General features: G+C 40.9%; 1 long non-coding RNA gene across 1 annotated transcript; it reads left to right on the top strand.

Moving 5' to 3' along the window:
* Positions 1 to 238: 238 nt before the first annotated feature.
* Positions 239 to 5188, top strand: LOC120105909. Its single transcript, XR_005508153.1, has 2 exons — positions 239 to 1022; positions 4698 to 5188. It is a non-coding gene; the product is annotated as an uncharacterized LOC120105909 (long non-coding RNA).
* The last annotated feature ends 386 nt before the right edge of the window (positions 5189 to 5574 follow it).

The raw sequence follows: 5574 nt of genomic DNA, 5'->3' as shown, positions 1-5574 counted from the left end.
CTTTTGTATATTGAGAACCTTGTAAAAGCTGAAACATTGGACTTCTCTGCCTCAATTGGTAAAAACGCTGCTCACCTTGATGCTGGTTCAAACTACTTGAAGGAGCTCAAGAAATTTATTTGCTTGGGGTGAGTACAAGAAGGGGAAATTGGGTTTCAGATGGATAGACAGAGAACATAAGGAAGTTAATTTGAAGGAAAAAATTACTCTCTCTCTCTCTCTCTCACGCATTCCAACTCCACCTTAGCATTTACAGTGTTTTTTAGAATTTATGTACATGAAAACTTGTTTTAGGTCTTAGAGGAATTAATTATATTGGAAGACAAATTCTTTTGCAGGTTGGCTGGAGATGAGGGACAGAGATCGTGAAGCAACATACAGGACAGATGTGAGGAGGAATGATGAGGCCCTACAGCGAATGCAAAAGAAACTGCAGGCTACTGAATATTCGAGGTTGCTTCGCCAGGAATACGGGTAGCAGAGTTCAGAATGTACGTTCGGTGGGCCATGCTTGCAGAGCAATCAGCAGCAGCAAACTGCATTCCGACCAGAATCACAGCCTGGGGAGCAGCAGCACTTACAATACGTGGTATTTGGACCAAAGTTGCAACATAGTGAGCAGCAGTACCCAACAAACTTTTTTTTTGATCTAACCTCATGGCCTGAGGAGCAGCAGCACTTATAATACGTGGTGCCTCGACCAGAGTTGCAACCTGGTGAGTAGCAGTACCCAGCAAACTTTCCTTCTAATCCAACCTCATGGTCTGGGGACCAACAGCACTTACAATATGTGGTGCCGGGACCAGACTTGCAACCTGGTGAGCAGCAGTATCCAACAAACTTTCATTCTGATCCAACCTCATGGCCTGGGGAGCAGCAGCACTTACAATACGTGGTGCTTGGACCAGAATTGCAACCTGGTGAGCAGCAATATCCATCAAACATCTATTCTGATCCAACCTCATGACCTAGGGAGTAGCAGCACTTACAATACGTGGTGCCTGGATTAAAGTTGCAATCTGGTGAGCAGCAGTACCCATTAAACTTTTTTTCTGATCTAACCTCATGGCCTAGGGAGCAACAGCACTTATAATACGTGGTGCTTGGACCAGAATTGCAACCTGATGAGCAGCAGTATCCAGCAAACTTTTTTTCTGATCCAACCTCATGGCCTAGCAAGATTGGCTGTTCACCAAGCCATGAGGTTGGATTAGAAGGAAAGTATGCTGAGTACTGCTGCTCACCAGGTTGCAAGTCTGGTCCATTCACAACGTATTGCAAATGCTACTGCTCCCCAGGCCATGAGATTTGATCAGAAGGAAAGTTTGCTGGGTACTGTTGCTCATCAGGTTGCAACTCTAGTCCAGGCACCACGTATTGTAAGTGGTGCTACTTCCTAGGCTATGAGGTTGGATCAGAAGAAAAGTTTGCTGGATACTGCTGCTCATCAACTTGCAACTCTGGTCCAAGCACCACGTATTGTAAGTGCTGCTGCTCCCCAGACTATTAGGTTGGATCAGGAGGGAAGTATGCTAGGTACTGCTGCTCACCAGGTTGCAAGTCTGGTCCAGGCACCATGTATTGTAAGTGTTGCTACTCTTCAGGCCATGAGGTTGGATCAGAAGAGAAGTTTGCTGGGTACTGCTGCTCACCAGGTTGCAACTCTGATCCAGGCACCGCGTATTGTAAGTGCTGCTGCTCCTCAGGCCATTAGGTTGGATCAGAAGAAAAGTTTCTAGGTACTGCTGCTCATCAGGTTGCAACTCTGGTCCACGCACCACGTATTGTAAGTGCTGCTGCTCTTCAGGCCATGATCCTAGTCGGAATGCAGATTGCTGCTGTTGAATGCTCTGCGAGCATGGCCCACCCAACATATATTTTTAAACTCTGCTGCTCGTATTCCTGCCGAAGCAACCTCGAATATTCAGTAGCCTGCAGTTTTCTTTGTCTTTGCTGTAGGGCCTCATCATTCCTCCTCACATCTGCCCTGTATGTTACTTCAGGATCGCTGTCCCTCATCTCCAGCTAACCTGCAAAAGAATTTGTCTTCCAATATAATTAATTCCTCTAAGACCTAAAGTAAGTTTTCATATACATAAATTCTAGAAAACACTGTAAATGCTAAGGTAGAGTTGGAATGTGTGTGTGTGTGTGTGTCTGAGAGAGAGAGATTAATTTTTTCTTCAAATTAACTTCCTTATGTTCTTTGTCCGTCAATCTGAAACCCAATTTCCTCTTCTCCCACTCACCCCAAACAAATAAATTCCTTGAGCTCCTTTAAGTAGTTTGAACCAGCATCAAGGTGAGCAGCACTTTTACCAATTGAGGCAGAGAAGTCATATGTTTCAGCCTTTACAAGGTTCTCAATACAAAAGGTGAAGAAAGCTCTGAACCAAGGCCAACAAAATCAGAACTGAAATGTCTATGACAACTAACAGCAATGGAAAGAAGAGCTTCAGAAGCCTAAGAATAATTTAATGAGGAATCTTCATTCTTACTGTTAGAAATATAAAATAGAAGCCAGCATGACTAGTTTTTATTGCCTAGCCATCAGGAAACTCAAAAGCAAATGACTGTTAGGACTCTATCCATTCTTTGTTGATAGAGGCAGACCAAAAGCAGAGCAATGACTATGGAGGAATCTGGATCAGTAGTTAAGCCGCCAGTTATTTATCCCACACTCATTTCATTGACCACCTGGCTCAGCTCCAACACCATTAAACATGATTATACAAACGTGAGATTAAAAGTCTTAAGCAGACCTCAAGAGCATGGCTCAATTCTATCAATTGGTCAATCTATGAGATTAACAATTGCTTTTGGTCTGAGTTGCAATGAAAGATTAAGGTCACTAGCATACTATGTGTATTCCAGTGCGGCCCTTTATACAATGAAAGATGTAAACATTTGGTAATTAAAATGCCAGTTAAAAATCTAGCTGTCAAGTATACTTGCTGAGGGCGTGATTGGCCCACCCAACGTACATTCTGAACTCTGTTGCCCGTATTCAGCAGCCTGCACTTTGCTTTGCAGTCGCTGTAGGGCCTCATCATTCCTCTTCACATCTGCCCTGTATGTTGCTTCAGGATCCCTGTCCCTCATCTCCAACTAAGCTACAAAAGAATTTGTCTTCTGGTATAATTAATTCCTCTAAGACCTAAAGCAAGTTTTCATGTATATAAATTCTAGAAAATACTGTAAATGCTAAGGTGGAATTGGCGTGTGTGTGTGTGTGTGTGAGAGAGAGAGAGAGAGAGAAAGAGAGTTTGTGTAATTTTTTATTCAAATTAACTTCCTTATGTTCTTTGCGTGTCCGTCTGAAACCCAATTTCCCCTTCTTCCACTCACCCCAAGCAAATAAATTCCTTGAGCTCCTTCAAGTAGTTTGAACGAGCATCAAGGTGAGCAGCGCTGTTACCAATTGAGGTAGAGAAGTCCAATGTTTCAGCCTTGATGTAATAATAAATGTTTATAAGGCTCTCCATATACAAATGTTGAAGAAATCTCTGAACCAAGGCCACCAAAATCAGAACTGAAATGTCTATGGTGACTAACAGCAATGGAAAGAAAAGCCTCAGAAACCTAACAATAATTTAATGTGCAATCTTCATCCCTACTGTTAGAAATATAAAATAGAAGCCAGCATGACTGGTTATTATTGCCTAGCCATCAGGAAACTCAGAAGCAGATGACTGTTAGGACTCAGAAGGAATTAAAGCTGTCCATTCTTTGTTGATAGAGGTAGACCAAATGCAGAGCAATGGCTATGGAGGAATCTGGATCAGTAGTTAAGCCGCCAGTTATTTATCCCACACTCATTTCATTGACCACCTGGCTCAGTTCCAACACCATTAAACATGATCATACAAATGTGAGATTAAAAGTCTTAAGCTGACCTCAAGAGCATGGCTCGGTTCTATCAATTGGTCGATCTATGAGATTAACAATTACTTTTGGTCTGAGTTGCAATGAAAGATTAAGGTCACTGGCATACTCTATGTATTCCAGTGTGGCCCTTTATACAACGAAAGATGTAAACATTTGGTAATTAAAACGCCAGTTAAAACTCTAGCTGTCAAGGATACTTGCTGAGGGAGTCGCTTTTATTAATATGCCAAGGTATCTTGCCAACGTAGTAATAAAACTCTTAGTTGCAAGAAGTGCAAATGGGTGCAGGGGCAGTGAATGCCCCTTTACATAACAGCAAGTGCTCAAAGCACCTAAAAAATGGTCATACAGCATGCACAGATATGCATGCGTATAATAATGTTTATGTAGTCAACATGTGGTCATCTGTGTTTTGGTATGTAACATACTGATTGGATCTATAAGGGATATAAAGTAAATACTAGAGCAATTAATTTTGTTTATAAAGCTTAGAGCTAAAATGTAGAAACATGCTATCATGTCCTTATAGCATGCGCCAATCTGCATGCATGCTTCTCATATTATTTTGAGACTCTGCAGCCCAACAATGTCAGGAACTAACCAAGAATGACCATGCATTATTAAGTTGCCTGTGGGAACCATGTAGGAATATTTACTGTTCCTAGAAAGAGTAGAATCATGAACCAGAAGCTTCTTATAATTAATGGGGCACATAAGCAAAGTTGAAGGCTTATTATTGGTTACAAGATGTCTACCAATTATCTCTAATATCATTTTTGTTTTTTTTGATAATGAAAATATAAATTCAGGAGAAAACAAGGATGGGCAGCTTGGTGCTATGACAAAGAAAGGCAACCTCAGAATTTTGTTCAGCCACGTATGGTAAAAGGGGCACCAGCTTTACATGTGAAAGGGGACAGAAAGTTGGGGATCAAAAAGTGCACAGGAAATGTGCAAGAAGTACATTTTGATGACAATTTTGATCAAATCTCTCAACGGCGACAAAGCATGGTTTTGTAAGGTTTCTCTTAATTATCTTTGTTAGTTTTAACATTTTGATGTGAAAAGTTTCAGTCTTCCATGGTCAATTGAAGGAAAAAAAGTAGTCCTGGATTGACCAATGGTTAGGAAAGCAATGGTTGGTAAATGGGATTAAGAAATCAATGTCTGGCTTGCAGTATGCACCAAGGACACATACAAGTACTTCCATGGTTAGATTAGTTGGAATGTTGCAGTTAGAGCAAGGATAATCAACAGCTTTTATAGCCACATGAACAATGAATGTTATATTGCTTTGCTATCATTTTTGTTAGATTGGCATGTTAGTAGCGAACAGAACTATGACATGAAAGGCATAGAAGAAGAAAATTTTGAAGTCAACATCGAGCCAGAGTTTGACATGAAAGATCTAACAAATGCTAACAGAAGTCTAGCCGCCGATATGGAAAAAAAGGCTGTAATCATGAGCAAAGAAAGCGAACATTGAAATCAAAATTGGAGGTTGAAACTACCATTGACTTGAAACTTTAAACTGTCCTTAGAGCGGTCAGTTGTGCCCGGCGATCTTTATGGGAAAAATAAAACTCGCATGCTTTAAGTTTAAATGAACAATTCTGATGGTCTACATAGCCTTGCATAACTCACAGGTTATCTGGTTTTTGCCATTTCACAGTAAATTCTTTTTAA

This window comes from Phoenix dactylifera, chromosome 2 (genome assembly GCF_009389715.1).
Source record: "Phoenix dactylifera cultivar Barhee BC4 chromosome 2, palm_55x_up_171113_PBpolish2nd_filt_p, whole genome shotgun sequence".
NCBI classification, from domain to species: Eukaryota; Viridiplantae; Streptophyta; class Magnoliopsida; order Arecales; family Arecaceae; genus Phoenix; species Phoenix dactylifera.
The sequence above is the reverse complement of the archived record's forward strand: the minus strand, read 5'-3'. Positions and strand labels throughout refer to the sequence as shown.